This window comes from Saimiri boliviensis, chromosome 8, assembly GCF_048565385.1.
Source record: "Saimiri boliviensis isolate mSaiBol1 chromosome 8, mSaiBol1.pri, whole genome shotgun sequence".
In the NCBI taxonomy this organism is placed as follows: Eukaryota; Metazoa; Chordata; class Mammalia; order Primates; family Cebidae; genus Saimiri; species Saimiri boliviensis.
The window spans coordinates 99,922,470-99,932,204 of NC_133456.1; the positions used below are offsets into that span (position 1 = coordinate 99,922,470).

The window sequence follows — 9,735 nt, forward strand, 5'->3', positions numbered from 1 at the left end:
CCACTAAAAAAATACAAAACATTAACAGGGCGTGGTGTTGGGTACCTGTAATCCCAGCTACTCCGGAAGCTGAGGCAGGGAGACTAGCTTGAACGCCGAAAGGTGGAGGTTGCAGTGAGCTGAGATTGCCCCACTGCGTTCCAGCTTGGGCAAAAATCAAACTGTACTATCATCCTTACACATTTCTGCGGAATTACTTTCTTTGGTATTTGAAAAAAAAAAAAAAAAACTTGTTAACTTTTTTTTTGAAGGAAACTTTGTATTGTTTTAATTATTTTTATGTACCGAAAACTCAACAGTGTACATTTAACCCAGCTTAGTGGCAAGTTCTTTAGCCTTTACCTTTTCGAGCTTGGCAATGAGAGCCACAGACTTGGGACCCAGGACACTGCATCCCCAGTGATGGCGGATCTCACCGTATCTGTCATTGTAATTGGTCCTGATAGCTTCCACCAGCTTAGCCAAAGCGCCTTTGTCTTCCAAGTTACCCTTCGTGGAGGTGACAGTGGTGCAGGTCTTCCTGTGGACTAGATGTCCCAGTCTTACCTTCCCTTGATAATGCAGTAAGGGACCCCCATTTCATGACACAGGGCAGGCAAGAAGACAGCCAGCTCAGTGGGATCCATGGTGTGTGCAGTCACCACCAGCTGAGCTTTCTTGTTCTCCACCAAGGTGATGATGGTGTTAACTCCTTCTCGAAGGACAGGTGGTCTCTTAGTGGGGACGTCCCCTTTGCCAGCCGCTTCCTTCTCGGCCCGGGCCAACAGCCTCTGCTGCTTCTCTTGCTTTGTCTCTGGTCTGTACCTGTGGGCCAGCTTAAGTAGCTGAGTAACTGTTTGGCGGTCCAGGGCCTGGGTGAACTGATTAATTGCAGGAGGCACTTTCAGCCGCTTATAGAGGCTGGCTGGCTGCCACTGCAGCCTGATATAGCGGGGCCATTTAACAAAGCGGGTGAGGTCTTTTTGGGCTGGATGTCCTGTCCAATGCCAAAATTCTTAGGCCTTTTCTCAAACAGGGGATTCACCAGTTTCTTGGCCTCCTGCTTCTTCACGACAGCAGGAGCCAGAGCCACCTTCTTCCCCTTGGCCTTCTTTCCTTTCCGCATCTTGGATAGCAGGAGGAGAGCTTGTTAACTTTTTATTTTAACTTTTATTTTAGGTTCAAGGGTACATGTGCAGGTTTGTTATATAGGTAAATGGCATATCATGGGGTTTGGTGTACAGATGATTTCATCACCCAGGTAATAAGCATGATACCTGATGAGTAGTTTCGTGATCCTCACCTTCCTGCCTCCCCCTACCCTCAAGTAGATCTCAGTGTCTGTAGTTCCCTTCTTTGTGTCCGTATGTACTCAGTATTTATCTCCCACTTATAAATGAGAACATGCAGCATTTGGTTTTCTGTTCCTTTAACAATTTTTTTTTGCTCGTGTTGTCCAGGCTGGAGTGAAATGTATGATCTTGGCTCACCACCACCTCTGCCTCCCGGTTTCAAGCAATTCTCCTGCCTGAGCCTCCCGAGTAGCTGGATTACAGGTATGTGCCACCATTCCTAGCTAATCCTTTAACTTTTAAGTTAAATGTTAAGTATAAATGTGGAGGTGTTTGGTTTTTTGTTTTTTGTTTTTTAAGACAGAGTCTCACTCTGTCACCCAGGCTGGAGTGCACTGGTACAATCTTGGCTCACTGCAACCTCCACGTCCCCGGTTCAAGCGATTCTTCTGCCTCAGCCTTTGAGAAGCTGAGATTACAGGCGCCCACTGCCATGCCAAGATAATTTTTGTATTTTTAGTAGGGACAGGGTTTTACCACGTTGGCCAGGCTGGTCTCGAACTCCGAACCTCAAGCGATCCACCTGCCTTGACCTCCCAAAGTGCTGGGATTACAGGCATAAACCACGGTGCCCGGTCTGTAGAAGGCTTTGAATGCAAGACAGGAAGTTTGGATTTTGTCACAGTGGCAGTAGTAGTTATTTACAGATTTTCAGCTGGGGAGTGACATGCTACCTGGTTATTTCATTCAATTAATGTACTCTTTTCACTTTTCAAATACGTAGATGGCTTAAGCTTAACCAGAAGATTGCCATTTCATGATGAGTTTCAAAGCCTATCATTGTCATCATCCTCATCATCATTATCTAACAGCCATTTTGTGACAAGCACCATTCTGTAGTTTAGGTATATTTACTCATTTAATCCTCACACAATCCCATATATAATACTATTATTGTTATTCCTATTTTATGAAGACACTAGGCCCAGAGAAGTTAAGTGCTTTTCCTTAGCTTACACAGCCAGTAAGTAGAGAAGCTGGGATTTGAACACAAGCTTCATTCCGGGCTCTCCAACAAATATTTGATTAAATTCAAGAATTATTTATTGAATATCTATAATATAACACAACTGCGTTAGATGCTGAAGCCAAAAACAAGAGAAATGGCCAGGCATGGTGTCTCACACCTATAATCCTAGCGTTTTTAGAGGTTGAGGAGGGAGGATCGCCTGGGCCCAGGTGTTTGAGGCTGCAGTGAGCTATGATAGTACCACTGCACTCCAGCCTAGGTGACAGAGTGAGATCCTGTCTCTATTAAAAAAAAAATAGTGACTGCTCTTAAGGAGTCTATCTTTCGTGGAAATAACCTTGTTAATTATGTTTATGCCCTAGTTAGTCATAAATAATCACTATTTACTTATTTATTAATTGAACATTAATCTATTGAGCACTTCATGCCAGGCTTTGTTCTAGGTATCTAAAGTTAACAAAATTATCTGGCTTCATTACTTACCCGCTAGTGAGGGGAGACAGACAATAAACAAATAAATAAGTAAAATATACACCTGAAGGTGAGGAATGAAATGGCTAAAAGTAAAGAAAGGATGGGAGATAGTCCTCGGGTGAAGGTGGGAGTTGCAATTTTAAATAAGCTAGTCAGGTAGAGACTCATTGAGAAGGTGACTTTTAGTCCAAGACCTGAAGATATCTAGTAAGATACCTGAAGAAAGTATTTCTGGCCGAGGAGCAACAGTGGCAAAGATCTGGAGAAATGAGTATACCTGGAGTGTTGGAAGAATAGCAAGGAAGCCCCTGTAGCCAGAGCAGAGGGAGAGCACAAGCTGGGGACCAGTCAAGGACTTTTGAGACAGCCGTGAAGACTTTGACTCTATCCCAGATGGGAATTCACTGGAAGGGTTTGAGTAGAGATTTTAAAAGGATCCGCTTGACTTCTCTATTCAAAATAGACATTAGGTGTGGGGGTTGGAGGAGAGGCTAAAGTAGGAAAGCCAGTTAGGAGACTATTGCAAGAATCTAGGGGAGAGATTGTGGCAGTGTATGTCATGATGGAGGTGGTAAGAAGGGATTGAAGTCTGGATAGATTCTAAAGGTAGAACCAATCAGACCTCCTCACAGGTTAGATGTGGGGGTGCAGAAGAGAGACTAGCCAAGGACGGCAGCAAGGCTTTGGACCTGAGCAATTTGGAAGAATGAAGCTGCCATTTACTGAGGTGGGGAAGAGAGTGGGACTTACAGTTTTTATCTAGGGGAAAAATCAGACGTTCCACTTGGGACACATTAAATTTGAGATGCCTGTTAGACATTTATGCCACGCTGTATAGACAGGGAGATATTTCAGGGAGGAGGTGTGAGCTATACATATAACATTGGGAGTTGTCAATACAAAGGAAGTTTGTCAAGCCTAGAGACTGCATGAGAGCAACCTAGGAAACAGAGAGATTGAAAGACTGAGCCCTGGGGTGCATCAACATATAGACTTAAAGGAAAAACGCATCAGGAAGACAGTTAGTGGAAAATCACTGCCATGTTGGGAAGGAGCACAGGAAGATCTCTTGGTATTTTTAAACTAGATTCTTCAGTTTCCCAAGACCATATTCTGTCTGTTTATTGAAAACTTGGCAGCTCTGTGTCAAGTGGTATTGTTTCTTTTCACAAACAAATTAGAACCCATTGAGTACTATGTTTGAGTGCTATCAAATGTTTAGGTAATCACTTGCAGGACTAATTGACCTTTGGGGATGTCTTTGTAGTCCCTTCTAGAATGTCAAGCGTTTTGTTTTTAAATAATAAAAAATTGTTGCTCGAGAGTATGCAAATCAAATTCTCAGTCCAATTAATTACATATTAATGTTTTGTTAAGCAAATCTGCTTAAGGTGAAATTGCTCTATGGCCAGTTTTCGCAAGTAACCAACTGATATTTGGGGTCATAGAAGGTCTTTAATGCAGGAATAATGTGAATCAAGGGAAATGTCTGTGAATTATATGGTAAGAGTTGTCTGTTCTCTTTGCACAGAGGTTTTCCAGCTAATTGAGTTCATTACTTGTCCCATTAAAGGAGATTAAGTATGTCAACACTGTAGCTGGATAATAGAAGGTCTGTAGCAAAAGTACGGCTCAAGCTACAGCTCAAATCTTTATTTCTAGGGAACAAGATATAAAGATAACAAAGGGAAGGAGGAAACGGAGGTTTTAGCATTCCGGACTGAATATGAAAAGAGGCTCGGCAGGCCACAGGGCACAGCCAAGAATGAAAACGGTGGGGGGAATCTCACAAGATACTTTCCACTTCTTCAGGTCTGCCTCTCTGCTAGATACATTTCCATTCTCCTGTCTTCCCATTTTGGTAACTACATAACACATTCACCACGAGGCAGGCAAATCGGGTCTGGAGGCAGGGAACATAGGACGGATTCATACTGCAGTTATAACAGGAAATATCCTCTCAATAGGACACACACTGAGGAAATTACTTTGTAACTTTACTTCGTCCTCTTCCTTTGCATAGGGCATACCCCGAGTAGAGGGTATTTAAACTCACGAAAACTCTGTACCAGGGCCTTTGTGCCCCCATGCTCAGGCCGGCCCACACACTGTGGAGTGTACTTTCATTTTCGGTAAATCCCTTCATTCCTTCCTTGCTTTGTTTGTGCGTTTTGTCCAATTCTTTGTTCAAGATGCCAAGAACCTGGACACCCTCCACCGTTAACAACCATGCTGTCCCATCTCAGCAACTCTTTTATTTTACTAGCTAGAATATTCTTGCTAAGGTTCTATACCAAGGACACACACGTGTTGTGCATTGTAGCCAGCTGTTGTCTCCCTGCTGCAGTCTCTATACATAGGAGCCGGGTGTGGCAGTCACTGCTGTTGGCTCCCAAATCCGTTCTCTCCCTTTCTCTACAGCAACTCTGGAATTTTAGCCGACACAGACCACATAGAATAAACATTACTTTTTCCAGGCTCTTTTGCCATTCCATTCTGACAACATACCCATTTTGAGATTTACAAAAAGTTTTGCCTCTTCCATGAAACCCTACCTGATTCACGTACCTGAAAGGTGACTTTATTCTTCTGTGAATGCTCACAGGTTTTTTACCTGCACTTCTGTTATGACATTTATAAAAATGTCTGCTATACATTCCTTAACACTTTTCTGAAACAGAGTCATGTCCTGTCTGTCACCCAGGCTGAAGTACAGTGATACACTTAGAGCTCACTGCAGCCTTGAACTCCTGGCTCAAGTGACTCCCCTGTCTCAGCTGCCTGAGTAGCTGAGACTACAGGTTTGCAATCCTGTAACCAGCTAATTTTTATTTTTACTTTTTAAAGATAGGATCTCTCTGTGCTCCTCAGGTTGATCTTAGACTCCTGGCCTCCTTCCACTTTGGCCTCCCAAAGTTCTGGGATAATAGGGGAGAGCCACTGCCCTCAGCCACATTCCTTAACACTTCTATCTTGTAAGCTCCTTGGATACATGAATTGGGTTTTTTTTATGTTTGATAGCCTCATATCAAGTACTTTGCAAGTAGAAGGCACTCAATATTTTTTGTGTATGCCATTATGGAAGTAGCTCCTTTGTTACTTTCTTCCCACTTGTTTTGAACTTGACTCTCCTTTCTAATGTTTTAATTTCAAATCTTTATTATTTATTTATTTATTTTGGAGATGGAATCTTGCTCTGTCATGCAGTGGCACGATCTCTGTTCACTGCAATCTTTGCCTCCTGGGTTCAAGCATTTCTCCTGCCTCAGTCTCCCAAGTAGCTGGGATTACAGGTGCCCACCACCATGCCTGGCTAATTTTTGTATTTTTTGTAGAAATGGGGTTTCACCATGTTGGCTAGGCTGGTCTCGAACTCCTGTCTTCAAATGATCCACCCGCCTAGAGATCCATCCACTCCCAAAGAGCTGGGATTACAGGTGTGAGCCACCGTGCCTGGCCAATTTTAAAGTGATTTCTGGGGATAGGATCTCTCTGCAATGAAAATAAAAACAAAACCATACTTCGACAACTCTTTCTTGAAAATTTGCTTAACATACAAAATCAGCTTGACATTAGAAGCTGAGAAAATTTGACAAACTTTTAATTTTACACTATTTAGAAAAGCCACCAATCCATTTTTGTCTGAAATGAAGCCTTTTTTGAATTATAGATTTTGTCAGCATATTTTATAGAATAATAATGTCAAGTTTTTGAGAAAATAAAACCAGATAAAATGAACTGATTATGAAGAAGGCTGTGTAAGACTCAATTACAGTGTAAAGAAATGCATCTTCACTAAGATGGTTTCTCTCAGTGCTTAGCTGATAAATATTGATGGTTAGCAGTCCTTTGGAGACTACTATATGTTCAACCATGAGTATTCCTGAATAAAATACTTATAGAGTCCTAAGAAGTTTATCTAAACTATAAAAACTTTTTTTTTTTTTTTTTTTTGAGGAGGGTCTTACTCCCATCACCTAGGTTGGAGTGCGGTGGCATGATCACAGCTCACTGCAGCCTTGACCTCCCGGGGCTCAAGTGACCTCCCATTTCAGCTTCCCAACCAGCTGAGACTACAGGCACATGCCACTATGCCCAGCTAATTTTTTTTTTGTATTTCGTAGAGACGAGATTTGGTCATGTTGCCCAGGCTGGTCTCAAACTCCTGAGCTCAAGCCATCCGCCCACCTCAGCCTTCTAAAGTGCAGGGATTACAGGCACGAGCGACCATGGCCAGCCGACAAACCTTTTTATGTGGAATCTAATTTATATTTAAGAAATAGTTACAAGCCCTTTTTATAGATCATTGAAAGGTGAAAATAAGCCAGGCGAAACAGCCTGAACAGAAACCCCGTCTCTACTAAAAATACAAAAATTAGGTGGGTGTGGTGATGGGTGTCTGTAATCCCAACTACTCGGGAGGCTGAGGCAGGAGAATCCCTTGAACCCAGGAGGCAGAGTCTGCAGTGAGCCAAGATTGCACCACTGCACTCCAGCCTGGGTGACAGAGTGATAATGTGTCTCAAAAAAAAAAAAAGGTGAAAATATGTTTATAATAACAATTATAGCAAGCTCAAAATTCACAAGATATAAATTAATGAGGCTTCACATGACTGGATATTCAAAGCAATAAAAGTGCTCAACATGTAATTCCTTTTGTTTTTCCAAATATGACTATAAAACTTTCATAGCTTTTATACAAGACAACTATGTAATTAGGTGACAGAAGGAAGAGAATATTTTCTTTTCCTGCTAAAGTCAAGACTAAGTCTAAATTCCTATTATCATAAAAATATTATTATAAAAATGGCAAATTTTGATCAGCCTGGAAAAGTCTTAGTTCAGGTTTGATTTCTGGAGGTCGCAGATGGAGTTGCAAAAGCATCAGCACAGCTTACGTGTTCTAGGAGCAGCATTAGGTTCTGGGGTTGCAACATGCATATAATGCTTACGAAACCGTTCAGAATTTCACCGTTGGAAAAAGTTATGCTAGTAAATTTTCTGCAATAGGAAGAAAAGGAATTTTTTTGACTTTAGGATTCATGAGTTAAACTTATATGTCAGTTTGTAATAATGAATTATTGATTAATTAGAAAAAATTGAGAAGCATTTATAATTTTCACCTTATAATAAGTCAAGGGCAAACATCTTACAGCCTCTCATAGAAACTCATACAGTCATACTTATGAATGAGACACATGCTATTCCAGATCAGCATTTTAAGGTTTTTGGTCATGATCATTAATAAATTTGCAGAAGAAAAGATTACTTATTCTGATAATGTCATTGTGAGTTATAGAGACTGCGTTTCCAAGCATGAAAACATGTGACATTCCAAAATGATTTAAAATCACCACTCGATTTTAACCACTAGGTTTAAAGTGTATATTTCTCTTATCTTTAAAACAGCTAATTTAAAATACTTTTAAAAGGATTAATAGTATTATGTAAGACAGTAACACTCCTGTTCTCAAATTGATCTTAAATATGTTTCCGAGATTGTTCTGAAGGGGTCTCTGCCTTGATACTTGACATACTGATTTCAGAAATTAGACATAAAGTAGAGGTACGAGAAACACCAAATTGTATGCAGAAATCGATACCCTACAGTTATTTTAAAGTGCTCTTTGCTTATTTCTGTGGTCCTTTTTGGGGGGACCCAATATAGCCTGGACCTACCTTTGAACTGTATTAGGAGAAAATGGGACTGGGTGCGATGGCTTATACCTGTAATCCCAGTGCTTTCGGAGGCCACAGCAGGAGAATAGTTCAAGGCCAGGAGTTTGAGACAAGCCTGGCCACCATAGTGAGACCCTGCCTCTACAGAAACTAAAAAAAAAAAAAATTAGCTGGGCACAGTGGCACACATCTATAGTCCTAGCTACCTGGGATGTTGAGGCAGAATGGCTTGAGCCTAGGAGTATGAGGTTGCAGTGAACTGTGATCATGCCACTGCATGCCAACCTGGATGACAGCAAGACCCCATCGCAAAAAAAAAAAAAAAAAAAAAAAAAAAAAAAAAAAAAAGAGGGTGGGATTTCTAGAATGTAATATTTGCCAAGAAATTTACTAGTGTTTTTGTATAATTGTCAATTAAAAATATTTTAAACTTTACTTCATTGTTTCAGTCTTGCCTTCTGGTTAAAGGGTTCTTTCCTTAGCTAAGATTTGTCTGTGAAGTCTATTAAATTTTTTATTTTATTTTATTTTATTTATTTATTTATTTTTCGAGATGGAGGTTCACTCTTGTTACCCAGGCTGGAGTGCAATGGCGTGATCTCGGCTCACCTGGGTCCAAGCAATTCTCCTGCCTCAGCCTCCCAAGTAGCTGGGACTACAGGCGTGCGCCACCATGCCCAGCTAATTTTTTTTTATATTTTTAGTAGAGACGGGGTTTCACCATGTTGACCAGGATGGTCTCGATCTCTTGACCTTGTGATCCACCCGTCTCAGCCTCCCACAGTGCTGGGATTACAGGCGTGAGCCACCGCACCTGGCCTATTTTATTTTATTTTTGAGACACAGTCATGCTCTGTTGCCCAGGTTAGAGTACAGTGGTACAATCTTGGCTCAGTGCAACCTCTGCCTCCAGGTTCAAGCAATTCTTGTGCCTCAGCCTCCCAAGTACCTGAGATTACAGGCATGTGCCACTATACTTGCCTAATTTTTGCATTTTTAGTAGAGACAGGGTTTCACCATGTTGCCAGGCTGGTCTCGAACTCTTCTCCTCAAGTGATCTGTCTGCCTTAGCCTCTCAAAGTGCTAGGATTACAGGTGTGAGCCACCATGCCCAGGCTGTAATCTAATTTTTTAATCATTTGATTAAAGAGAAAAAGCCAACACTAACAAGTAGAAACCTGGAACTTAGGGATGAAACGAAGACATTTCTCTCTTCTCGCATATTAAACCATGTTGGGGGCCAGGTGCAGTGGCTCATGCCTGTAATCCCAGCACTTCGGG

The 9,735-nt window shown here is 41.5% G+C and overlaps 1 pseudogene; it reads right to left on the minus strand.

Moving 5' to 3' along the window:
• Positions 1-306: 306 nt before the first annotated feature.
• LOC101028398 (large ribosomal subunit protein eL8 pseudogene) lies at positions 307-1,105 on the minus strand (annotated as a pseudogene).
• Positions 1,106-9,735: the final 8,630 nt, after the last annotated feature.